General features: G+C 35.5%; 1 pseudogene; it reads right to left on the reverse strand.

Annotated features, from left to right (window-relative positions):
• Positions 1–8,269: 8,269 nt before the first annotated feature.
• On the reverse strand, positions 8,270–8,388 carry LOC118610512 (annotated as a pseudogene).
• Positions 8,389–9,985: the final 1,597 nt, after the last annotated feature.

Genomic DNA, 9,985 nt, shown 5'->3' on the forward strand with positions numbered 1-9,985 from the left:
GAATGAGAAACACATGGATTAAGTTTCCATTAGCATCCACATGGGTTTAATAATTAAGGGAAAATGCTTGACTAAAAAGAATGTTTTGAGTATTGCTGAATTGAAATTTCATAAAAAGATAAGCTTAAAGCCACTCATTCTGAACCTGAGATTACTCATCCCTAACCAAAACAATCCAGATCTGGCTCATAATTTGAGACTCAAGCTATAAACTCCATTCCTTCAAAAACTGCCAGCACTCATCAGGTTCTGGGAATTGTAAACTCACCAGATTTGGGAAATCGTGAGCATCATTGAAACAGCCTCTTATCATTGATCTGTCTCAAGGAATTTGTTACTTTGTTCACATCAGGTAGCTCCTAGTTTCTGACTCATATAAATTTGGTTCCTCCTCTTCATTAAGCACATTTTAAAATCATAGTCTCACCTACCTGAAATCAAAGTAAAAATTGCCTCACAAGTAGTGACTGTAAAACCGCTAATAGAGGTCAGTTCAGGCTTATCCAGATGCTCTCCCATGATTAATAAGTAAAAGGCAAGTTGTTCAAAATTCTGTTTCATTTCCTTCATAATAACGAACAAGAAGGTAAGAATGGGATTAATGTTTCTAAATTTTAAGTACTTTGGACCATTTAACTAGTAAAATCCTCTATATGACATCCCAATAGTTAAAAAAAAGGGAAAGCGGCAGAGAGTAAAAGGAATTCTCAGTTGTCAATAATAGGTTAGGGAAGATGTGCCTTTAACGGATATTGCATCTATTTGTATCTGCACTGAACGTGTATTAGAGTATATTTTCCCACACTCCTACCAACATTTTTCATATATTTGTTCTTTTTTTTAGTACCTATTCACAAATTTCCTTTGTCTTACTTTATTTATTTGTAAGAAATTTAACACATGTAAGTAAGTATCTTATGTAATTCTAGATCTTTATAAATGTTATTTTAAGTGATATTCAATATATGTTAGTCACTTATAAAAACTGCAAAGATATTTTCTGTTATTTTTACTTGTCAACATCATCATTCAGTCGGAAATTATTTTATATTTTAAAAACTTTCTTTTATTTGTTTTACCTTGTATCAGAAAACTTTTCCCCTGAAACATTAAAATTTTCCTCATTGGTATAGTGTATTTTTTCCATATCATTTTTCATGTTTTTATTTGGTCAGTAACTAGTTTTTGTAAAAGAAGCTAAAGGTAAAGTTTTTTCTAATAATGACTTCATCATATATTGCAATCTTATATATACTCGTGACTGTTTATAAATTCCCCTTCTGCTGTTTTGTCCCATTACCATCAGTCTGCCCATGCTAGGGACAAACTTGTTTAATTATAGCAGCTTTATGATGTATTTTAAAGTTTTATTACTATTTTTTTTTAACTGCTGGCTATTTTCAGTGTTTATTTTTTCACTTGAAATATGGAAGTAGCTTCTATAGTTAAAAAGCAAAAGGAAATTATGTCAGTTGAGGATACATTGAATTTATTAATTATAAGGGAAGAACTGGCACTTCCTCAAAGTATATCTTTCATATAGTACTGAGATATGGTAGTAGCATTGATTTTACTTCTTGCTTTGCAAAATTATATTGGATTTGTATTTCCATTTCTAGAGTTGGATCATACAATAGTCTCCTTATTTTGATAATATTTTCAATGATGTCTTTCTGCCTAATAGATAAAATGCAAATTCTAAGCATGCTGCCTACACCAGGACCACTTTGACAAAGGCCTTGCTTTCTTACTTGATGTCACAGTCTCTTAAGAACTTTTTTTCTCTGTCACTCTGAAATGCTCCCTAAATGCCATTCTTAACAGCCTGGAAAAATCTACCATTTCCTGTCCTGTAAAAATGAATTCATGATTGTATGAGTTTTAGCACAAAATATGTGGAGCTGCCTTTGAGTATAATGAAAATCCATAGAATGGGTGGACAATAATAATGTCCTAATGGCTGGCCACATAATAGTTGCTTGCTCGATAAATATTTGTTAATTAAATAATATTGTCTTAAACTAGATGATTATAGTCATGGTTCACTTTTTTTTTTTTTTTTTTTTTTGGTCAATGCTAAGTAGTTTAATCAAAAGAATATAAGTGAACTTATAGATAACCTGCACCCACCCTTATTAAACATTTACAAATTATTTTAAATAATAAATTAGAACCAAAGTAGTATTTATAGCAGTCTTAAAACCTACTACTTAGAAATATCATGCTTTCCCCTGCTATATCATCTCTTCATATAGAAACATAAAAACATGTTAAATTTTAGCCAAGAACCAGAACTCTTCCTGTTATCTGAATATCGGATTAAAAGATAACATTAAAAAGTGCCAGATATGCTGAAATACTTCTCATTATGCTGTAAGAAACTGTCTCTGTATAGTGGTGGTCCTCCTCCCCTAGGAAATGTTATCTCTATTTAAATTTAAGTATAATAGTTCATAATATTAAAAAGAAAAAATTTAGAATGAAAGACTTAGGGTAACTAATATCTCAGTGGAACACAACTGTAGTGCATTAAATGATAGCTTTCCAAAAGATGTCCATGCCCTACTCCTCAGAACCTGTGAATGTAACCTTATTTTAAAAAAGGGCCTTTGCAGTTACAATTTAATTAAAGACCTTGAGGTGAGGAGATAATTCTGGATTATCTGGGTGGGTCCTAAAACCAATGAAAAGTAGCCTTATAAAAGAAAGGCAGGGGAAGATTTAACACAGGCCGAAGAGGAGAAGAAGAAATAGGGGATGGCCATATGAAGATAGAATCAGAAACCATAGTTTTTGTGGGCTGAGTTATACCCCCCAAAATTTATATGTTGAAGTTCTAATGCCCAGTACTTCGGCATATAACTGCATTTGGATTGAAGGTCTTCAAAGGGAGTATTAAGAGTAAAAAGGTAATAGTCGGGTGGATTCTAATCCAATATGATTGGTGCCTTTATAAGAGGAGAAGATTAGGACACAGGAACACACAGAACAAAGACCATGTGAAGACAGGGAAGACAGCTATCTATCTACGAGGCAAGGAGAGAGAACTTCAAATGAAGCTAATGCTGTCAATACCCGATCTTAGACGTCTAGCCTTCAGAACTGTGAGGAAAGAAATTTCTGTTGTTTAAGTTACTCTGCTTCTGGAACTTTGTTATGGCAGCCTCAGCGATTAAATACAACAGTGGTGCCCAGAAACAACTGAAGCCACCAAATGCTGAAAGAGGCAAGGGAGGATTTTCTCCTAGAGCCTTCAGAGGGAGTACTGTTACTTCATTTTGGACTTCTGACCTCCAGGACTGTGAGAGAATACATGATTCTGTTGTTTTAAGCCACCACGTTTGTTACAATGTGTCACCGTAGCCCTAGGAAACTAACACAACTTTCCTTTTCCAAGAAAATTCAAACGGTTTTGAAGTGGCCATGTTTATTATTTTGAGCCAAAGTCCATGGAAGCAGGTGAGCAAAGACCTTTGAGAGAAGCTAACGCTAAAGACGAATGTTAGAAGTCTTACTTAGGGCTCTCTACAATTGACCTTTTTTTTTTTGCCACCAGCTTCACAATGCTTAAAAAAAAAAAAAGTAGCACTAAGTATCAATGTATTTGCCTTTAGGGATTTCCAATACTGAAATTAAAATGTCCTTAAAACGGATTCCACTGGGGTTTTATAATGATGATCATATGTTTCTTTTACATTGCACATTTATTTGTACAAAAGCACTTTCCAAAACATTGCATTTGATCTAGTTTATTTCCTTTGCTATTCTTTCAGAGCACTATTTCTAGAGCAGTTCTTCCAAAACACTGTTTTGCTACAGTCATCCTCAAGTGTGATACAGTCTACCCCATTGTGATTCTTGGCCCAGTTCAAATGACGGTTTCCCCATGAAGGCTTCCATGGAGACCCCATCATACCTTTCAATGCATTTAATTCCACTATTTCATTCTAGATTTTGTCTTTTCATAGAACATAAGAAATTCGAGAGCAGATAGCACATCTTACTTACTACCAAAGTTCAAACAATGGTGTTTTGTATTTGTTTTTGTTTATAGCAGAAAATCAGCAAATATTTTTGAATGAACACATTTAGTTTTCTCTATATCCTTGTGATTTTGGTGAAACAGATATTCATATTTTAAAAAATGAGCCAGAAAAATTACATGAGTATTCTGGGAAATTTGGTTAGTATAATATAATGACATCATCAATTTCTTTATTCCTATTTTTTTTTTTTCCTACAGACTGCTTATCTGTGGATCAGAGGAAGATCAGATGGATCACACTACAAAGAGGTAATAGCTTTATGAGCATTAAAGCTACTGGCCTAATATTTTCATGGTAGCCTGTGCTTCCTGGCAACAGGGACCTTTAAAAACTACAGTTAAAGAATAAACAAATCTTAGGCAGATATTACAGATGTCAACATAAACAAAGACAGAACTCTGAAAGATGAAAGGGGGGATATTTCTGGGAATGATAAACTGATTCTGGTTCTCATTTTAAGAGCAATTCTTAATTACAAACTTTTGCCAAATTTAGTAACGGCATAAAGAGTGTAGAGTAGGAAAAATAATTTTCCTCTACCCTTCTGTGTTTTTGCTGAGATTTCATAAAAGTTATTGTAAAGAGAAAAAAACGAAATTTTATTAACATGTACATTTCACACATGTGAGAGATATCCAGAAAAAAATGAGTAACTCCCCAAGTTGGCTCAAACCATCACCTTATATAACACCTTCAATGAAAGACAAAAGAAAGATGTATGTATGTGGGGGCGGGGGGAGGGGAGATGGGGCAATTACGGGAGTTGGCCAGGTAGAGCAAGGTAAACAAAGGTAAGGATTGTTATGCAGATGTAATCTGTGCCATCTCCATTAATAAATTCTCTTGTGATTTAGAATCATTCTTACAAACGATTTCCTTTATAAATTTAAATTTCTCTTACAAAAGGGTAACTTCCACTCTGTTTTTTAGAGCTTCTCCTGTGTCTGTAGTTTCTCAAAATAATCAATTCAAAATAATCTTTATGTTAAAGAGGCAATAATTTGGGGTGGCTACCCTTCAAAAACAAATATACTTCATTCGAGCAAGAAAACTCTTGTTGTTCTATTATTTTGTCAGTGAAGAAATTTATAAAACTTGTAACTTCTTTTTCAAGTCAGTCCTTATAACTGCAGTGCACAGAGGTCAACCACACTCACACTCCTGTACAAATGCGCAATGCACGCAGGATGGATAGGATCATAAACTGCAGACTGATGCGGTTGGAGAGTATCTCCGAGGAGCCTGACTCTTCCTGTCGCAAATAAAAAGGCGGTAGGAGAGAGAGGACAGGATACAGAATTAAACTTCATTGTGGTTTTCTGGAAGTTAATTGAACAAGGTTATTCATTCATAAGGCTTAAAGACATGAAAAAGATGTTTTAAAAACTGAGATAGGGTGAGATTAGAAAAATATTGGTGATTCATGATTGGAATAGCAGTAGCCTCAGGCATGATTAGGTCACAGGTAATAGTTCATCTGCTTTCTAACCACTCCCCTTCTTTAGACAGGTTGCCTTTTAACTATTCGGATCATCAGTTTCTTTTAAATGTCAAAGCTGTCCAGCCTATTTGCTTCCCTGGGCTTTCAAAGGGTTTGAAATGCCCCATGTAAAGCAGGTATGACTGCATGAGTAACAAATATGCGCCTCCCATGCAGGCACCTTCCTCTGCTTTCTCATGTACACACTTCCACAGTAGCCCAGGGAGACAGTAGGAAGATGAGATGGTGCAAGCTCATTAACAAAGATCTAATAACACTATCACACAAAAAAATCTAATTAGTGAGCCTCATGGAAATAAACACAGGCTTGCGTGTGTTCTCTGCCTGGAACCATATTTTTTCATTTCCTGTAAAGTTTAAAAAATGTAATCTTCTTTCCCAGTTGTCCTCACCTACATTATTCTGTTGCCCAGAACCTGGGTTTCCTCTCAGTGCTTGGAGGGAGTAACCGGAGACATTGCCACTGATAGGCAGCCTTTGATCTCAAGGCTGCCCACATAAAAGCATCCTCTGGAATCCCCTTGCTGGGACTGTACACAGAAGCCACCCTGGGGGGCTGGCCTGACTGTTGTTTCATGGCACAGAGCAATAGATCCCAACCGCTGTGGAAGGCAGGGCAGACTGGGGTGCAGGAACACCGTGCACTCCATCCCAATTGAAACCGAAACCACAGGGGAGTCAGGACCTGCGGAAAGCAATTACATGGATTGGAATTTGGCCAGCACACCCGGGTGAAATGGCACAGCAGCGCCTGCATCACTCTGTTTTCCAGGCCGAAAGAGTTTACACATCATTTACAATATACATGAGCGGCTTCCAGAGGCAGATGTGATTGGCCCTCAAGAACCACAATAGAGGGAACTGGGCTTTGCTTACTTATAAAATTAGAGCTGCAGCAAACTCAGAGTCTTTCCATTCTAACCCCTCATTTAAGAAATGAGGAAACTGAGCCCCAAGGTGGTGAAATTACTTAAAACAAGGTCACACAACCTTCGGGTAGAGGATTGGAGGTTAGACTTCAGAAATCTCTATTTTAAGTCCTATCATGTTGGTAAGGATATGGAACTATCAGAACTCTCCTAATTCTGGAGGCAGTGAAATATTATACAAACCAAACAAAAAAACTTTTACTTTTTTCCTGAAACAGTTTGGCAGTCATATATATGAATGTTCATAGCAGCTTTATTCATAATAGCCCAAACTAGAAGCAACCCAAATGTAGTTACAGCATAGTCTACATCGCACAGTCTTCTCCATAATAAAAATGAATGAACTGTAGATACATATAATATGGATGAATCTAAACACTGGGTTGAGGGAAAGAAGCCAGGTACAAGTGTTTCCATTTATATGAAGTTCTAAAGTGGGCAAAATAAACGTATGGAAATAAATCAGTGGTTGCCTGGGACATATTGGAGTTATTCGAATTGACTGTAATGGGGTGAAAAAGGAACTTCTGAGGTTGGCAGAATTATTTCAAACCTTTGTTAGGGTGATGGTTACACATTTGTTACATTTGGCATTAGGGCAATATACACACATTTGTCAAAATTCATGGACATACACTTACGGTGACTGTACCTTATTGTATGTAAATTATGACTCAAAAATTTATTCAAAGAGTTAACATAATGGTTACATCTGTCCCTGTGTAGAAGCACACAGGGGGCTTCGAAGACGTTGGTTCTGTTTTAGTTCTGAAGATGGATAGTCAGTTCACAAGTGCTTTTTTTTTTTATTATCCTGCTTCATAAAATGTACAGAGCACATATAATCTGCCATGTATCAAATATTACATAATAAAATGTTTAAAAGAACTAAAAAAAATTAGCATAGTTACCATATGTAAAGTGCTGATCAAAGTTGCCAGAGTTTATGGAGTGATTACTATGTGTTAATCCTCTATAAACGTTAGTTTATTCAATCTTTGTACAAATTCGTGGTATATTTTTTAGTGTTCTAATCATAGATATGAGGATACTGGTGACCAGAAAGGTTAAACCAACTTCTCAGCACTGCACAGTTTGTAAAGATTGCTGCCAGGTCTAACATGTTCTTACCCTACCATGCTCTAGCTGCTTCTCCTAGTGCTTGACCTAACACATGTCAGTTCAGACTTCTCCTTAATTTATTCCCTGCTTTTTAAAGGCCAAGAGTATTTGGTCATTCTCTTGTTCTGTTGTCATGTAGTTGCTCTCATTTACATCCATGTATTCTCTTTCTTATAGGCACTACTCTGCTTCAAATACTTAACTTTCAGACTATTCTCATTGTTATTTCTTCCCATTTTTAGCTTTTTCTTCCTCAGATTTATTCTGCTAATTAGGTACATTTTATTCATATATAATTCTATAGGCAGCAAGCTGATGGCATATAGAAACTGTCCTCAAATACCTGAAAGATAAAACACGCTCCTTATTTAGGATTTCATACGTCCTGCAATTGAATCTAGCCAAAATGTCTCATATGCACATTATGCTCCAAGTCAAATGTCAGCAAGGGTACTCCACACAGATCTCATGCTCTCCCTTTTGTGTGCTTTCCTCTGGTGCCCTTCTGGAGAACTCTGCTTTTTCCTTTCTTCTTTCTAAATCCATTTGTCCTTCTTTCCTTTTTTGAGGGGTGGGGGATGGGGGAGTGATGGGGATGAGAGACAACCCTTGGTTGACCTCACAGATGGCAAGGACCTTGTCAGTTTACAATCCCTTATTTTTGATTTTTACGCCTATGGCACCTGGTCTTCCTAGGTGTTCTCCCATCCAGGTGCTAACCAGGCTCGACCGTGCTCAGCTTCTGAGATCAGATGGGATCAGACTTGTTCAGGGTGGTATGGCCATAGACTAAATCTATCTGTCTTTCAATTCCAAAGTTAAACCACCTCCTAAGTGAGCCTTCTCTAACCACCTAAAACAAACCCAAGCCATTCCATTTTCTTCAGTTGTTTATGTTTTACTACTAAGCTACCCTTCATTCATTCATCTGTTCACTATATCTCTTGACTTCCTGCACTGGGCCATTCTCAACATTTGGTACAGGGCTCTAGTAGTAAAAGAATCCTTGCTATCATGAAGACTATATTCCTGCACCTGTATTAGTCTTATTCTTCAAGGACAATTATAAGTTTCTTGATGTCTGAAATTTCGTTTCATGCCTAAATCACTTAATAGGTATAATTCATGTTTATAATATATAGGTAAAGAAAAAGGCAATCTAAAATTAATGATCCTTTTACCCTGTTTTTTATACTCAAGTTTATCTGGTCTGCTATAAATAAAGAGAAAAACTATTTGAAAACTAGGTATGAAAATTTAAAGAGTGTTTTGTCCTGGATGTGGGGGTCATAAGTGACTTAATCTATTATATTTATTACTAATGCAATTTTAAAAGTGAAGTACAAAGAAAGAATATTATAGTGAGATTCTTATACTGTGCTTTTTGACTTCTCCCGAACTTAGGAAAATGGTTTCTCCTATAAATGAAAATTTAATCTACTTAGTAACATAAGTGTTGTCACTTGCCCTATTATTCAGTTTTTCTTACTGTGAAGACAGAGTTAATATAATACTTTACTCACTCTATCTAATGAAGCTATAATTAAAGATTAATAAAATACTGTGAATTAATATACAGTAAAATGTGATTGGGCAGGGGAATGGCTATAAAGGATAGATGATAAATCTTATTGTCATTCATGAACAAATGAACTATAGTATAATATCATCTGATTATGAAATGATGCATATTGATCATCCTATAAAATTATTTTTATATGTATTAGTTGTCCTTTTTTGACAAAGAATAAAATAATTCTTAGGCTTTATTCTACATGTAAAATAACATATACGTGTGGCTATTGACAGAGAATCATCACGATCATCAGTATTGAAGTCTATGGTGAAATAATATTGTTGCGAAAATGACGATGCTCTGTTATAAGATGACATAGTCATCTGAAGTATAAAATAAATTATGATTGTAGTTACTATTAATAATAGGCAATGTTAATTAATAATTTATTATTATTAAACAGAATGACATGCAGAAAATTCATGGAGATTCTTTATTACACCAGAGTGCTATAAAAACTTGGCTTCTTAAAAGAGATTTTCATCTTTCAGTTTAATATTTATGTGAGGAGAATGAATTGGACACAGCAGCAGACCAGAGAATACAACTGAGGAGTGGTGGGGAGGGGAGGCAGGAGGGAGAGAGAAAACAAATTCTGGAATCTAGAAGCCTCCTAAATGGGAATATAGGAACAAGATCAAGATTCATAGACACTTCTTTAAATGATTTGTCTCTACTATCTGCTTTTCAGTTTTTCCTTTGGTTAAACTGTATATCATCATAAGCAGGTATGTTTATGCAAAGCCACAGCATCTTCCACAAAACCTGACTGAAATAATTAAGTAATGTTGCTCACACTTAAGACCAAGCA

The sequence above is a fragment of the Rousettus aegyptiacus genome, unplaced genomic scaffold, assembly GCF_014176215.1.
Source record: "Rousettus aegyptiacus isolate mRouAeg1 unplaced genomic scaffold, mRouAeg1.p scaffold_m13_p_12, whole genome shotgun sequence".
NCBI classification, from domain to species: domain Eukaryota; kingdom Metazoa; phylum Chordata; class Mammalia; order Chiroptera; family Pteropodidae; genus Rousettus; species Rousettus aegyptiacus.